We start from the raw sequence: 18319 nt of genomic DNA on the forward strand, positions 1-18319 counted from the left end.
GCTCAGGGGTGTGTTACAGTATTTGGAAATGTGGTTATTTTAAGAGAGGGACAATAATGGTTATTCTAAAATACATACGATTCTGCAAAATATGTTATGCTATTGTGTTAGGCGTCATAATACAGAATTCCAATGAAACTTGCCAAATGCCACAAAACCTATTTATGAATTAGATTTTCTAGATGTAGACTGTATGAGAAACACAAGAAATACACTACTTTGAAGTCTTGCATCAGGCCACGTCCCCATCCCAGTGGTATGCAGTACATGAAAGGTATTACAATAGGTTTGACAAAATTCTATTAAGTTCAATACAAAGCACAAGGATTTCTAAATAGATAAAGATAATACACCGGCCTTAAGAACTATAAGACAGAGCAACAAATATGACGTTTTATCGTAATATATATTTTAAGTGTTTTGTTTACTGGTCCTGTACAATTACCAGTTCTAGAAAGTTGTCTTGTGTATTATGTCTTTTCAATGAAGTCAACATTTTTTCTAAGAATATCATGACCTTATCATTTTGGAGCACCAGCCTACTTGAGACACTCTTTCCCCCATGCCGTCAGCTTTTGTTAAGACTGAAAATGGATTACATTTTTAGACTTTTACGAACTCTTTTTCACTCTCTGCACTTGTCTAAATTGCTTTAAGGATAGCTCTGATTTACTTCATGTGGCTTTCTATGGAGGCAGCTTTAATCCTTTGTAGGAGACTTTTCATAGCAGATAATATTTTTTATTTTTTTACATTTTATCCTTAACCTTCCGTGTTTTGTCTCTGCTTAAAGGTATATACCCATCACAATATTTTTAATCACGTATTAACAACCTTTATATGAATATACTATGGGGGTCATTTATTAAGACCAATGTTGTGGATGCTGGTCTCAGCAACCCCTATATCTGGAGGTGGATACGCTGACGTTATGAAGAGGCGCATCCAGCACCAGTATAAAAATAAGCCAGCTTCCTTGCTGTCTTACATTTAGACCATTTTCTACACCTAAAACAGGCGTAGAAAATTATGAATAAAATGGGCCTCCAGGCCAGTCCCTTCCCTGCCCATGCCCTCTTTTTTAGACTTGGCGTGAGCGGGGAAAAATTGCAGATTGCGCTGCAATCTGCACCTGTAATACACCAAATATAGTTGTATTTCAGGATAATAAATGACCATCTAAGCGGTTTTTATACAAATTGATTTTTTTGGGATGCAATTTTTTTTGAAGTCACACCATGTATTCTACTTCCTGTCCTGGCTCTATAACTTCCTTTTTGTTTGGATTTTCAGCACAGCAAACTTTCAGACCACCACTGCGACCAGAGAGAAACCCCTTGTAGTGACTCAATTAGACCATCACACATTATACTGATAAGTACAATGCTTGTTTTTAAAGCATCTTTATTCAGGCCTATCAGGAAAACAATAGAGTTGTCATGCTGTTATTCCAATTCTACACCTATTATTATTATTATAGTGAAGAGAACCCTTTGGATAACATCTTCCTCACACAGGAGCGGTAAACTGACAATGGGCTACCTATCTACATAGAAGGTTTTATCATTTGTGCTGACTTCTAAAGAAGGACAATACCTTGCATTATATTATCAATTGTATAGTCCTACCCAAAAAAAAAGCACCTAAACATTAAAAAATTGCTTTCTGTGAATATTCATTTTACAAAGATAACCAATTTCTGAAGCAAATGCCTCTTTAACCCCTTAAAGGGGTTGTCCGGGTTCAGAGCTGAACCCGGACATATCCCCATTATCACCCAGGCAGCCCCCCTGACTTGAGCATCGGAGCAGTTATGCTTAATCGCGCAGGGCAAACGCATTTTCTGGAGTTCTGGAGTGATGTCACCGAACACACTGCTGGGTGGAAGCCATTTTTACAAATATAAAAAAAAAGTTCAAATCACCCCCCTTTTCTTAAAATAAAAATACTTAACCAATATAAAAAAAAATCATGGGCAATTCAGCATGAAAATGCCCATACAATTCAAAACTAACAATATTAATAGCATACGGAAATTTGCCATTTTTTGTCACTTCAACTACCCATTTTAATTTTTTTATAAAAAGTGATCAAAAAGTCACACACACTTTAAATTGGTATCAATGAAAAGAACAGATCGCCTTGCAAAAAAAAAGCCCTCACACAGCCCTGAACACATAACTACTAAAGTTATAGGGGTCAGAATATGGTTATAATTTTTTTTTTTTTCCCTCAAAGGTTTTAATTTTTCTCATTATTAAAACGCAAGGATAATTATACAAGTGTGGCATCGTTGTAACCGTACTGACCTGGAGAATAAAGATAGCAGGTCACTTTTACCGCATAGTGTACAGTGTAAAAAATAAAAATAAAAACCTTTATCAGAATTGCATTTTTTCCCACTTCTACCCCATTTGGAATTTTCTTCCGCTTCCTACTACATGGTATGCAACCGTAAATAGTGCCATTAAAAAGTACAACTTGCCCCGCAAAAAATAAGCCCTCATAAGGATATGTGAATGGAAAAAGAAAAAAGTTTGGACTATGGGAAGGCGGGGTGGTAAAAACGAAAACGCAAAAAAGGAAAATCTTAAGGTCATTAATGGTTTAAATGCCTATTATTGATGTTAAATCTAGTTTGTTGCTCCATTATATAAATAATGGATACTATATAACCTATAAGCAGAGCATGCTTCCAAGCCAACACTGAACTGATACCTCATTATCGTCCATGGAGCAGACCACTATTCCTTCTACTCCATCTAGGAAATTGGTACAATTTCAGATATGGTACAGCCACAGTCTTGGAATATATCACCAAGGCCACAGCCACAGGGTCTTGGTGAGCTACGTGCCCTGGGTACTGGTTGTAAATGGGAGTGCCTCCATTAACACGAGCAGCAAGCATTTATAAGGGTGTTTGGGCATGTGGTTATGTTGATGTGTACCATTTATTATGCTGTTGGCTCTGCGTGGATTGCACCATTTGTTGCATACTGTATGCCATAATATTTCACTCTTGTGTGGATCACTAAGAAGGCAGTTGTGCAGACTCAGAGTTCACCATTTGAAATGTGCAGACATGTGCATTGTGCTGCACTGATACTGGGAGGGGGGGGGGGGGGCGGGTTTATAAAAACGGCTGCTTTGGTGATATTTAGTGTTGAGTGAATCAAAGCCGAACTAATTAACTTCGATCTGATTTGCTGTGAAGCTGAATTTCCTTTCGCATTGCGGTGATAAATTTATTTTTCCTGAAATAGCGGCAAAAACATACCTCATTCATTTGCGTGAAATAAGGCCTTTGCGGCCATCTTCATTACAGAAACCGGATAAAATCTCAAGCGGTGTGACATCATTATGTCACCGTGCCTAGCCAGCTTGATGACGTCATCACGCCTGCCATTGAGCATGGTGGGCGTGCAGGGGTCTGGTGGTGTTAGGAAACGGTATTGAGGCTAAGGAAGGCCCAAACTCAACTCTTGCACCTGAGCCCATGAGCCTATAGCTACGCCCCTGAATACACCCTAAAATATATATTTTTTTTTTAGCAGCTGCTACCTGACATTGAGTACTGCTGCTTAGCTTACTTGTAACTAGAATACCCAAGTTCTTTTTTTTGTTCTGATGTCCCCAGTCTTTATATATATACAGACGTGGACAAAATTGTTGGTACCCTTTGGTCAATGAAAGAAAAAGTCACAATGGTCACAGAAATAACTTTAATCTGACAAAAGTAATAATAAATTAAAATTCTATAAATGTTAACCAATGAAAGTCAGACATTGTTTTTCAACCATGCTTCAACAGAATTATGTAAAAAAATAAACTCATGAAACAGGCATGGACAAAAATGATGGTACCCCTAGAAAACACAGAACATAATGTGACCAAAGGGACATGTTAATTCAAGGTGTGTCCACTAATTAGCATCACAGGTGTCTACAACCTTGTAATCAGCCATTGGGCCTATATATATGGCTCCAGGTAATCACTGTGTTGTTTGGTGATATGGTGTGTACCACACTCGACATGGACCAGAGGAAGCAAAGGAAAGAGCTGTCTCAAGAGATCAGAAAGAAAATTATAGACAAGCATGTTAAAGGTAAAGGCTATAAGACCATCTCCAAGCAACTAGATGTTCCTGTGAGTACAGTTGCACATATTATTCATAAGTTTAAGATCCATGGGACTGTAGCCAACCTCCCTGGACGTGGCCGCAGGAGGAAAATTGATGACAAATCTAAGAGACGGATAATCCGAATGGTAACAAAAGAGCCTAGAAAGACTTCTAAAGAGATTCAAGGTGAACTTCATGCTCAAGGAACATCAGTGTCAGATCGCACCATCCGTCGTTGTTTGAGCCAAAGTGGACTACATGGGAGACGACCAAGGAGGACACCATTGTTGAAAACGAATCATAAAAAAGCAAGACTGGAATATGCCAAACTACATGTTGACAAGCCACAAAGCTTCTGGGAGAATGTCCTGTGGACAGATGAGACAAAAATCGAAGTTTTTGCCAAGGCACATCAGCTGTATGTTCACAGACGAAAAAATGAAGCATATCAAGAAAAGAACACTGTCCCTACTGTGAAACATGGAGGAGGCTCTGTTATGTTCTGGGGCTGCTTTGCTGCGTCTGGCACAGGGTGTCTTGAATCTGTGCAGGGTACAATGAAATCTCAAGACTATCAAGGAATTCTAGAGAGAAATGTACTAGCCAGTGTCAGAAAGCTTGGTCTCAGTCGCAGGTCATGGGTCTTGCAACAGGACAATGACCCAAAACACACCGCTAAAAACACCCAAGAATGGCTAAGAGGAAAAAATTGGACTATTCTAAAGTGGCCTTCTATGAGCCCTGACCTCAATCCTATTGAGCATCTTTGGAAGGAGCTGAAACATGCAGTCTGGAAAAGGCACCCTTCAAACCGGACACAACTGGAGCAGTTTGCTCATGAGGAGTGGGCCAAAATACCTGCTGAGAGGTGCAGATGTCTCATTGACAGTTACAGGAAGCGTTTGATTGCAGTGATTGCCTCAAAAGGTTGCGCAACAAAATATTAAGTTAGGGGTACCATCATTTTTGTCCATGCCTGTTTCATGAGTTTATTTTTTTACATAATTCTGTTGAAGCATGGTTGAAAAACAATGTCTGACTTTCATTGGTTAACATTTATAGAATTTTAATTTATTATTACTTTTGTCAGATTAAAGTTATTTCTGTGACCATTGTGACTTTTTCTTTCATTGACCAAAGGGTACCAACAATTTTGTCCACGTCTGTATATATATATATATATATGCAGCCATACAATTATTGTGTCCTAGATGCATTACTTTATATTTATCACCATTAAAATTCATATGCCGTCATCTTGTCCATGCTGCCAGCTTATCTAAGTCTTTCTGCAATATTTGACAATCAAGTTGGGTTTTAAGTATCCTACATTGTTTTTGTGTCATCAGTAAGAACTGACACTTTACTCTCAATCCCATTCACAAGATCATTGATAAAGAGATTAAAGAGAACTGGGCCCAACACAGATCCCTGTAGTACCCTGCTGCTGACTTCAGCCCATTTTCAGTATGGATCAAAACTTTCTTTTCTGTCCTATAACCAGTTCATTTGTAATAAATCTATTTTCTGTCCTATAACTAGTTCTTTACCTATGTACATACATGTTCTCCTATTCCATGCATTTGTAGCTTCAGCACAAGGGTCTTGTGTGATACGAGATCTAGATTGCAATATCTAGATAGATCACATCTGCCACATGACAACATCCAGATTTGCACTGACTTTCTGATAGAAACCAAGCATGTTAGTTGGGCTTGACCTGTTTGCATGAATCCCTGCTGGTTATGAGTTACTCATTTTATTCACTGCTATATACTTCTGCATCTCATCTCTTAGGCAATCTTCTACCATAGATGCCAAAATTAACTGATGTTAGTTACACGGTTCCACCTATAGAATATTAAATTGTGCCATTAGAAAGTGCAACTTGTCCCCCCCCCCCTAAAAAAAAAAAAAAGCTTTTATACAACTATGTGAATGAAAAAATAAAAAAGTTATTGCTCTTGGAAGGCAGAAGTAAAAATGAAAAATAAATAAATAAACAAAACACCAGAAATGGCTGCGCCAGGAAGGGGATAGTAAATGTAGCAGTCTACTAATTTGTTATTTTTATTATATATTCGGTGGGATTTAATGGTTTTACACCACTATGTCTCAAAATAATGTGCAGGTCAAATGTGCAAAGAATAAGCACCTATCAAAAATCACCCCTACTTAAAATTTCACTTTTAATAAATATACATTTAAAATTGAAAACTTCTTTTGAGAAGTATAGTATTACATCATAGACGGTCATATAGTATACCAATCACAGAGAGTCTGGGAAACAGACAGATGAATCCAATATTGGGTCTATACTGTATACAAATATATCGAGAGGTGGGGTCACAGAGATCACTCTTTACTCACGGTTGTTACAGAATATATCGAGAGTTGGTGGGATTGATAACGTATTCTCTTCTCTTTGATGTATCCCAACAAAAAAGGAACTCCTCAAATTCATCTTTTAACATATATAGATCCCTATCCATCCCTGGACGCTCGGCCTGCCTACAGGCAGAGTACTCGCTCTGAAAGGGGTGACGCCTCTTCTCGTGGCTAAACCCTTTTAATCCCTATTCTTACCTTAACCGCTACAGGACCGCCGTACGCAGGATTGCGTCCTGCCGGCGGCCCTGCTCTTCTGGGTGGACGCATATACGCGTCCTCCCGCGAGAGCCGAGATTTCCTGTGAACGCGCGCACACAGGCGCGAGCGCTCACAGGAACGGAAGGTAAGCGAGTGGATCTCCAGCCTGCCAGCGGCGATCGCTCGCTGGCAGGCTGGAGATGTGATTTTTTTAACCCCTAACAGGTATATTAGATGCTGTTTTGATAACAGCGTCTAATATACCTGCTACCTGGTCCTCTGGTGGTCCCTTTTGTTTGGATCGACCACCAGAGGACTCAGGCAGCTCACTAAAGTAGCACCAAACACCACTACACTACACCCCCCCCCTGTCACTTATTAACCCTTTATGAACCACTGATCACCCCATACAGACTCCCTGATCACCCCCTGTCATTGATCACCCCCCTGTAAGGCTCCATTCAGACGTCCGTATGATTTTTACGGATCCACGGATACATGGATCGGATCCGCAAAACACATGCGGACGTCTGAATGGAGCCTTACAGGGGGGTGATCAATGACAAGGGGGTGATCACGCATATAGACTTCCTGATCACTTCCCTGTCATTGATCACCCCCCTGTCATTGATCACCCCCCTTTAAGGCTCCATTCAGACGTCCGTATGATTTTTACGGATCCATGGATACATGGATCGGATCCGCAAAATACATGCGGACGTCTGAATGGAGCCTTACAGGGGGGTGATCAATGACAGAGGGGTGATCATCCATATACACTCCCTGATCACCCCCTGTCATTGATCACCCCCCTGTAGGCTCCATTCAGACGTCCGTATGATTTTTACAGATCCATGGATACATGGATCGGATCCGCAAAACACATGCGGACGTCTGAATGGAGCCTTACAGGGGGGTGATCAATGACAGAGGGGTGATCACCCATATAGACTCCCTGATCACCCCCTTGTCACCCCCTGAAGTACCTTGCAATCAAAATGTGTAAAAAATGGCCTGCGAAATCCGAAAGGTGCACTTTGGAATATGTGCCCCTTTGCCCACCTTGGCTGCAAAAAAGTGTCACACATCTGGTATCGCCAAAGACACCCCAAGGTATTCCGTGAGGGGCACGGCGAGTTCCTAGAATTTTTTATTTTTTGTCACAAGTTAGCGGAAAATGATGATTTTTCATTTTTTTTCTTTTTTCCTTACAAAGTCTCATATTCCACTAACTTGCGACAAAAAATAAAAAATTCTAGGAACTCTCCATTCCCCTCACAGAATACCTTGGGGTGTCTTCTTTCCAAAATGGGGTCACTTGTGGCGTAGTTATACTGCCCTGGCAATTTAGGGGCCCATATGTGTGAGAAGTACTTTGCAATCAAAATGTGTAAAAAATGGCCTGCGAAATCCGAAAGGTGCTCTTTGGAATGTGTGCCCCTTTGCCCACCTTGGCTGCAAAAAAGTGTGACACATCTGGTATCGCCGTACTCAGGAGAAGTTGGGGAATGTGTTTTGGGGTGTCATTTTACATATACCCATGCTGGGTGAGAAAAATATCTTGGTCAAATGCCAACTTTGTATAAAAAAATTGGAAAAGTTGTCTTTTGCCAAGATATTTCTCTCACCCAGCATGGTTATATGTAAAATGACACCCCAAAACACATTCCCCAACTGCTCCTGAGTACGGCGATACCAGATGTGTGACACTTTTTTGCAGCCAAGGTGGGCAAAGGGGCACATATTCCAAAGTGCACCTTTCGGATTTCGCAGGCCATTTTTTACACATTTTGATTGCAAAGTACTTCTCACACATTTGGGCCCCTAAATTGCCAGGGCAGTTTAACTACCCCACAAGTGACCCCATTTTGGAAAGAAGACACCCCAAGGTATTCCGTGAGGGGCATGGCGAGTTCCTAGAATTTTTTATTTTTTGTCGCAAGTTAGTGGAATATGAGACTTTGTAAGAAAAAAAAAAATCATCATTTTCCGCTAACTTGTGACAAAAAATAAAAAGTTCTATGAACTCACTATGCCCATCAGCGAATACCTTAGGGTGTCTACTTTCCGAAATGGGGTCATTTGTGGGGGTTTTCTACTGTCTGGGCATTGTAGAACCTCAGGAAACATGACAGGTGCTCAGAAAGTCAGAGCTGCTTCAAAAAGCGGAAATTCTCATTTTTGTACCATAGTTTGTAAACGCTATAACTTTTACCCAAACCATTTTTTTTTGCCCAAACATTTTTTTTTTATCAAAGACATGTAGAACAATAAATTTAGCGAAAAATTTATATATGGATGTTGTTTTTTTTGCAAAACTTTACAGCTGAAAGTGAAAAATGTCATTTATTTGGAAAAAAATAGTTAAATTTCGATTAATAACAAAAAAAGTAAAAATGTCAGCAGCAATGAAATACCACCAAATGAAAGCTCTATTAGTGAGAAGAAAAGAAGGTAAAATTCATTTGGGTGGTAAGTTGCATGACTGAGCAATAAACTGTGAAAGTAGTGTAGTGCAGAAGTGTAAAAAGTGGCCTGGTCATTAAGGGGGTTTCAGCTAGCGGGGTTGAAGTGGTTAAAAATCAATGTTATTCCCAAACCAAAAATTCTAATAAATTTTGACTTGTAGATAGGGCAGTCCCAAGAAACACAAAAAAAATATAGTCCCATTTCAGTGAATCTCAAAGGACACAAACAAAACAATCCCCAACGCTTCGTTTCCCCAGTACTTTCAGCAGTTCTTCAGGGGGTAGTATAGTATATGGGAGACAGTCCGAAAAGGGTCCAATGATTCAATTTCTCGTCCTGGTGTCTCCTCCAAATGAAATCCCTGTGATGTGGGTTCCATATGAGGTGGCGCCACCAGTCCGTTGCCCAGACTCTCTGTGATTGGTATATTATGTGACAGTCTATGATGTAATGCTATATTCTTCTGAGAGGTTTTCTATTTTAAATGTATATTTATTAACCCCTTTAGGACACAGACTTATTTCACCTTAAGGAGCAGGCCATTTTTTGCAAATCTGACCAGTGTCACTTTAAGTGGTGATAACTTTAAAACGCTTTGACTTATCCAGGCCATTCTGAGACTGTTTTTTCATCACATATTGTACTTCATGACACTGGTAAAATGAAGTTAAAAAAAATCATTTTTATTTATAAAAAAATACAAAATTTAACAAAAATTTGTAAAAAATTGCAAATTTCCAAGTTTAAATTTCTCTACTTCTATAATACATAGTAATACCTCCAAAAATAGTTATTACTTTACATTCCCCATATGTCTACTTCATGTTTGGATCATTTTGGGAATGATATTTTATTTTTTGGGGATGTTACCAGGCTTAGAAGTTTAGAAGTAAATCTTGAAATTTTTCAGAAATTTTCAAAAACCCAATTTTTAGGGACCAGTTCAGGTCTGAAGTCACTTTGCGAGGCTTACATAATAGAAACTACCCAAAAATGACCCCATTCTAGAAACTACACCCCTCAAGCTATTCAAAACTGATTTTACAAACATCGTTAACCCTTTAGGTGTTCCACAAGAGTTAATGGCAAATGGAGATAAAATGGAGATAGATTTTAATCAATTTTTTCCACTAACAAAGCAAGGGTTAACAGCCAAACAAAACACAATATTTATTGCCCCGATTCTGTAGTTTTCAGAAATGTGGCCGTAAACTACTGTACCGGCACACAGTAGGGTGTAGAGGGAAAGGTGCGCCATATGGTTTTTGGAAGGCACATTTTACTGGACTGTTTTTTTTACACCATGTCCCATTTAAAGCCCCCCTGATGCACCCCTAGAGTAGAAACTCCATAAAAGTGACCCCATATAAGAAACTAGACCCCTCAAGGTATTCAAAACAGATTTTATGAACTTTGTTAACCCTTTAGGTGTTGCACAAGAGTTATTGGCAAATGGGGCTGAAATTTGAGAATTTAATTTTTTTGCCAAATTTTCCATTTTAACCCATTTTTTCCACTAACAAAGCAAGGGTTAACAGCCAAACAAGACTGTATCTTTAATTCCCTGACTCTGCCATTTACAGAAACACCCCATATGTGGTCGTACACTACTGTACGGCCACACAGTAGGGCGTAGAGGGAAAGGTGCGCCATATGGTTTTTGGAAGACAGATTTTGCTCGACTTTTTTTGACACCATGTCCAATTTGAAGACCCCTGATGCACCCCTAGAGTAGAAACTCCATAAAAGTGACCCCATCTAAGAAACTACACCCCTCAAGGTATTCAAAACTGATTTTATGAACTTTGTTAACCCTTTAGGTGTTGCACAAGAGTTATTGGCAAATGGGGATGAAATTTGAGAATTTCATTTTTTGCCAAATTTTCCATTTTAACCCATTTTGTCCACTAACAAAGCAATGGTTAACAGCCAAACAAGACTGTATCTTTATTGCCCTGATTCTGCCGTTTACAGAAACACCCCATATGTGGTCATACACTACTGTACGGCCACACGGCGGGGTATAGAGGGAAAGGAGCTCCGTGTGGTTTTTGGAGGGCTGATTTTTATGGACCGGTTTATTTACACCGTGTCCTGTTTCAACCCCCCTGATGCACCCCTGGAGTAGAAACTCCCTAAAAGTGACGCCATTTTGGAAACTACGGGATAAGGTGGCGGTTTTGTCGGGACTATTTTTAGGGTACATATGATTTTGGGTTGCTCTATATAACATTTTTGTGAGGTAAGGTTACCAAAAATTGAAATTCTGAAATTTCATCTCCATTTGCCATTAACTGTTGAGGAACACCTAAATGGTTAATAAAGTTTGTAAAATAAGTTTTAAATACCTTAAGGGGTCGCTTTTAGGGAGTTTCTACTCTAGGGGTGCATCAGGGGGGCTTCAAAGGGGACATGGTGTCAATAAAAAGGCCATCAAAATTGGCCTTCCAGAAACCATGTTGTTCCTTTCCTTTTGCGCCCTGCCTGTTAGTGATACAGCAGTTTACGACCACAAATGTGGTGTTTCTGTAAACTGCAGTATCACGGTAATAAATATTAAGTTTTGTTTGGTTGTTAACCCTTGCTTTGTTACCAGAAAAAACAGATTGAAATGGAAAAGTTTTGGCACCGTTTGAATTTTTTTTATTTTTACCGTGTTAATCTGGGGGGTTAGGTCAATGGGTATTTTTATAGAGGAGATTCTTACGGACACGGCGATACCTAATAAGTCAACTTTTTTACAATTATTTAGGTTTTAGACGATATTATCTTTTTTGATACAAAAACATTTTTTTGCATCTATAAAGTCAGATTTTATTTGTTTTTTTGCCGATTGTCTTATGATTATCTTTGCAGGATAAGAGGATGGTTTTATTGGCATTATTTTGGGGGCTACAGGTCCTTCTAAAAAAAATTGCATATTGTGATAAAGTTCATTATTTTCTGTAATGTACTGATAAACATTAGACTTTCATATATTTTAGATTCATTACACACAACTGAAGTAGTTCAAGCCTTTTATTGTTTTAATATTGATGATTTTGGCATACAGCTCATGAAAACCCCAAATTCCTATCTAAAAAAATTAGCATATTTCATCCGACCAATAAAAGAAAAGTGTTTTTAATACAAAAAAAGTCAACCTTCAAATAATTATGTTCAGTTATGCACTCAATACTTGGTCGGGAATCCTTTTGCAGAAATTACTGCTTCAATGTGGCGTGGCATGGAGGCAATCAGCCTGTGGCACTGCTGAGGTGTTATGGAGGCCCAGGATGCTTCGATAGCGGCCTTAAGCTCATCCAGAGTGTTGGGCCTTGCATATCTCAACTTTCTCTTCCCAATATCCCACAGATTCTCTATGGGGTTCAGGTCAGGAGAGTTGGCAGGCCAATTGAGCACAGTAATACAATGGTCAGTAAACCATTTACCAGTGGTTTTGGCACTGTGAGCAGGTGCCAGGTCGTGCTGAAAAATGAAATCTTCATCTCCATAAAGCTTTTCAGCAGATGGAAGCATGAAGTGCTCCAAAATCTCCTGATAGCTAGCTGCATTGACCCTGCCCTTGATAAAACACAGTGGACCAACACCAGCAGCTGACATGGCACCCCAGACTATCACTGACTGTGGGTACTTGACACTGGACTTCAGGCATTTTGGCATTTCCCTCTCCCCAGTCTTCCTCCAGACTCTGGCACCTTGATTTCCGAATGACATGCAAAATTTGCTTTCATCCGAAAAAAGTTCTTTGGACCACTGAGCAACAGTCCAGTGCTGATTCTCTGTAGCCCAGGTCAGGAGCTTCTGCCGCTGTTTCTGGTTCAAAAGTGGCTTGACCTGGGGAATGCGGCACCTGTAGCCCATTTCCTGCACACGCCTGTACACGGTGGCTCTGGATGTTTCTACTCCAGACTCAGTCCACTGCTTCCACAGGTCCCCCAAGGTCTGGAATCGGTCCTTTTCCACAATCTTCCTCAGGGTCCGGTCACCTCTTCTCGTTGTGCAGCGTTTTCTGCCACACTTTTTCCTTCCCACAGACTTCCCACTGAGGTGCCTTGATACAGCACTCTGGGAGCAGCCTATTCATTCAGAAATTTATTTCTGTGTCTTACCCTCTTGCTTGAGGGTGTCAATGATGGCCTTCTGGACAGCAGTCAGGTCGGCAGTCTTACCCATGATTGCGGTTTTGAGTAATGAACCAGGCTGGGAGTTTTTAAAAGCCTCAGGAATCTTTTGCAGGTGTTTAGAGTTAATTCGTTGATTCAGATGATTAGGTTAATAGCTCGTTTAGAGAACCTTTTCATGATATGCTAAATTTTTCATGATAGGAATTTTGAGTTTTCATGAGCTGTATGCCAAAATCATCAATATTAAAACAATAAAAGGCTTGAACTACTTCAGTTGTGTGTAATGAATCTAAAATATATGAAAGTCTAATGTTTATCAGTACATTACAGAAAATAATGAACTTTATCACAATATGCTATTTTTTTTTAGAAGGACCTGTATATGACTTTTTGATCGCTTGCTATTAAACTTTTTGTTATGTAAGGTTGTTTGGACCGTGTTAATCTGGGGGGTTAGGTCATGATGTATTTTTATAGAGGAGATTATTACCGACGCAGAGATACCTAATTTGTATACTTTTATAAAATTATTTTAGTTTTTACAATTTTTTGGGCTGTTTCAAGTCTGAGAACCATAGTTTTTTTTATCCTATTGTCAGTTTCTACAATGGGATATAAATTTAGCACTCCATGGAAGTGTGGTACTCCCTGAAGCAACCAATAATGCAGAGGCCCGGATGATCGGGGCACGTATCACATTGAGTAGTGGTGTCCTTCCTTATCCCCCTCCTGTAACACACTCTGCACCTTTTTTGGGTCCGTCCCTTTGTTCCAGTATGGGGGACCACACCTGGAAAGTGTTGGCCAGGGACGATCCGGGCGCCTCCAGTTCCAGAGGTACTCCGGCCTGCTCTTTCCCAATCCGAAAAGATTGGGTCCTTGAGGACTGCCTCATAGAACTGAAGGAATGTCCCTGTGTTGCCAGCGCACCGGGACAGCACAATAGAGTTGTACAAGGCAAACTGTACCAAGTAGAATGCAACTTTTTTGTACCATGCCCGGGTTTTGCGCATGGCATTATATGGCTTGAGGACTTGATCAGAGAGAACAACTCCTCCCATATACCGATTGTAGTCAACAATACAATCCAGTGGTAGGGGCATGGGTCTCACCCCTGGGGATAGGTGCCTGGAGGGGGTGGGCAGGAGGCCGCATAGATTTTTCCGCACGGTCCCACAAGCGGACGTGGATCTGGGGGTGAGGAACTGGAACACGGGGTATAAAAGTTATCCACGTAAAGGTGGTAACCCTTATCTAGCAGTGGGTGCATAAGGTCCCACACAAGTTTCCCGCTAACACCCAGAGTGGGGGGACATTCTGGGGGTTGAATACGGGAATCTCGCCCCTCGTACACACGAAACTTGTAAGTGTACCCTGAGGTACTCTCACAAAGTTTGTACAGCTTCACACCATATCTCGCCCGCTTTGAGGGAACATACTGGCGGATAATGAGTCTCCCCTTGAATGCAATGAGAGACTCATCAACCGCGACCTCCCTTCCAGGTATATAGGCCTGTACAAATTTGGCCCCAAAGTAATCGATGACCGGCCTGATTTTGTACAGGCGGTCATAGGCAGGATCACCTCGGGGGACATGCTGAATTATCTGAATAATGCAGGCATTTCCAGATGGCCTCAAACCGGGAGCGTGTCATGGCCGTACTGTAAAAAGGGGTCTGGTAGAGGACGTCCCCACTCCAGTAATGCCTGACACTAGGTTTCTTGACTAGGCCCATATGCAGCATGAAGCCCTAAAATGTCCTCATCTTGGCTGCACTGACCGGCGTCCAGCCACCGGCCCTAGCCAAAAAGGAGCCCGGGTGTTGAGCAGCGAACTGTTGGGCGTACAGGTTCGTCTGCTCCACCATTAGATTTACCAGTTGGTCACTGAAAAAATGACTAAAAAAGTCATATTCCGTTAAACCTACTGTGGAAATCTGGATCTTGGCCTACAAAATCAGGAATCACGAGCTCAAATCGCTCTGGGGTATACCAGACAAGTTCACCGGCAGGAGGCTCTGGTGGATTTAACTGGTGGGCCGGAAAACTAGTACGAGCCCCAGAGCTGCTCGTACTAGGGTGGGCCACAGGGTCCCTAACATAGCGGTCCCCTTGCTCCACCTGGCGGCGTCTCCGCCGCCTTGGGGGCTCATCATCATCGCTAGATGATGAGTAGGACGCGGATGACAACAGGAAAGTGGGGTCATCCTCATCCTCACTGGGACTATCGGACTCGGAGGCAAGCTGGACGTATGCCTCCTCAGCCGAGAACATCCAGCGGGCCATAGGGGAGTGTGTGTCTGCGTGTATATGTGCATGCGTGTAAATCTTTATTTGGTGTGCGTGTGTGTGGGGGCACGGGTGTTCACGGACTTATCCCTAAAACAGAAAAAAAGACTAACTAAAAAAAAGGGCAAAAACTGAAGTTTTTTTTTTTCAAAACCGCTGATCAACCGTCCGAAATTGATCAGCAGTGGGGTGTGTGATGCGCTAACAGTGGCCGGACGCTAAGAATGCCGGCCACAAGCAGCGTACGCACACAAAAAAACAAAAAAAAAAACTGCTTGCGCCCCAAAAAAGTTGGGGTGGGGGCAGGGGGGCAAGCGGCAGCACCCCTGGGGGGTCTAGGGTCACACAGCTGTGCTGTGGACCCCAGACACCCTACTTAGGGTGATGCAATAACACTTTTTTTCACAGCAATGTCACATTACCTCTCAGGTTCGCAGGATGGTGATTGGTGGGGTAAAATCACACCACTGATCACCATCCTGTAACGGGTAATCGGGTCCTCAGAGACCCGAATAACCCGGAAACGCAGCAAACCACAGGTCTGAATTGACCTGCGGTTTGCTGCGATCGCCGACATGGGGGGTCACAGGACCCCCCAGCGCATCTAGCCAAGGTGCCTGCTCAATGATTTGAGCAGGCACTGGGTTCCGATCACCACCCGCCGGGGGCCGGTTATCGGAACTATACATGACGTACCGGTACGTCATGTGTCCTTAAGTACTAGGACAACATGCCGTACCGGTACGTCATGTGTCCTGAAGAGGTTAAAAGTAAAATTTAAAGTAGGGGTTATTTTTGATAGATGCTTATTCTTTGTTCACACTCCCTTTAATTATCATACACTGAGCAAAAATAGAAACGCAACACTTTCAGTTTTGCACCCATTTTGCATGAGCTGAACTCAAAGATCTGAAACATTTTCTACATACAGTAAAGACCCATTACTCTGAAATATTGTTCACAAATCTGTCTAAATCTGTGTTGGTGAGCACTTCTCCTTTGCCGAGATAATCCATCCCACCTCACAGGTGTGGCATATGAAGGTGCTGATTAGACAGCATGAATATTGCACAGGTGTGGCCACCATTTGCATCATGCACTGAAACACATCTCGTCGCATAGAGTCAATCAGGTTGTTGATTGTGGTCTGCGGAATGTTGGTCCACTCCTCTTCAATAGCTATGCAAAGTTGCAGAATATTGGCAGGAACTGGAACACGCGGTCGAATACGCCGATCCAGAGCATCCCAAACATGCTCAATGGGTGACATGTCCGGTGAGTATGCTGGCCATGCAAGAACTGGGATGTTTTCAACTTCCAGGAATTGTGTACAGATCCTTGCAATATGGGGCCGTGCATTATCATGCTGCAACATGAGGTGATGGTCGTGGATGAATGGCACAACAATGGGCCTCAGGATCACGTCACGGTAGCTCTGTGCACTCAAAATGCCATCAATAAAATGCACCTGTTATTGTTGTCCATAATATACACCTGCCCATACCATAACCCCACCGCCATCATGGGCCACTCAATCCACAATGTTGACGTCAGCAAACCACTCACCCACACGACGCCACACACGCTGTCTGCCATCTGCCCTAAACAGTGAAAACCAGGAAACATTTGTGAACAAAACGCCTCTCCAACATGCCAGACGCTATTGAATGTGAGCATTTGCCCACTCAAGTCGGTTAGGACGACGAACTGCAGTCAGGTCCAGACCTTGATGAGGACGACGAGCATACATATGAGCTTCCCTGAGACGTTTTCTGACAGTTTGTGCAGAAATTCTTTGGTTATGCAAATCAATTGTTGCTGCTGCTGTACAGGTGGCTGGTCTCAGACGATCATGGAGGTGAACATGCTGGATGTGGAGGTCCTAGTTTGGTGTGGTTACACGTGGTCAGCGGTTGTGAGGCTGGTTGAATGTACTGCCAAATTCTCTGAAATGCCTTTGGAGACGGCTTATGGTAGAGAAATGAACATTCACTGCACGGGCAACAGCTCTGGTAGACATTCCTGCAGTCAGCATACCAATTGCACGCTCCCTCAAACGTTGCGACATCTGTGGCATTGTGCTGTGTGATCAAACTGCACATTTCAGAGTGGACTTTTATTGTGGGCAGTCTAAGGCACACCTGTACAATATTCATGCTGTCTAATCAGCACCTTGATATGCCACACCTGTGAGGTGGGATGGATTATCTCGGCAATGGAGAAGTGCTCACCAACACAGATTTAGACAGATTTGTGAACAATATTTGAGAGTAATGGGTCTTTTCTGTATCTAGAAAATGTTTCAGATATTTGAGTTCAGCTCATGCAAAATGTGAGCAAAACCAAAAGTGTTGCGTTTATATTTTTGCTCAGTGTATATGTGGTGTTAGATCATATGTGCACCATAATTTGTGACTTTTGAAGCTTCTTGCCACTTTTCCGAAGTTCCAAGAAAAGAAAAAGGGCTTAGGCTACTTTCACACTTGCGTTTTTAATTCCAGTATTGAGATCCGGCAGATGATCTAAATACTGGAATTAAACAAATCTGATGCGTTTGTGCGAAATTAAACGGAAATAAACAGATCACTAAATACATTGAAAGTCAATAGGTGATGGATATGGTTTTTTAGCCTCCCCATTTTTTCCATTTTTATGACCGGACACAAAACCGCAGCTTGCAGCTGTTTTGTGTCCGGTCACAAAACGGAATGCTGACGGAATGGAA

The 18319-nt window shown here is 41.7% G+C and overlaps 1 protein-coding gene across 1 annotated transcript in view; it reads left to right on the top strand.

The window, feature by feature from the left end:
- ITGBL1 (integrin subunit beta like 1) overlaps nucleotides 1-18319 on the top strand; it is a 500642-nt gene that overhangs the window by 215053 nt on the left and 267270 nt on the right. The window lies entirely within an intron of this gene.

The sequence above is a fragment of the Bufo gargarizans genome, chromosome 3, assembly GCF_014858855.1.
Source record: "Bufo gargarizans isolate SCDJY-AF-19 chromosome 3, ASM1485885v1, whole genome shotgun sequence".
NCBI lineage: Eukaryota > Metazoa > Chordata > Amphibia > Anura > Bufonidae > Bufo > Bufo gargarizans.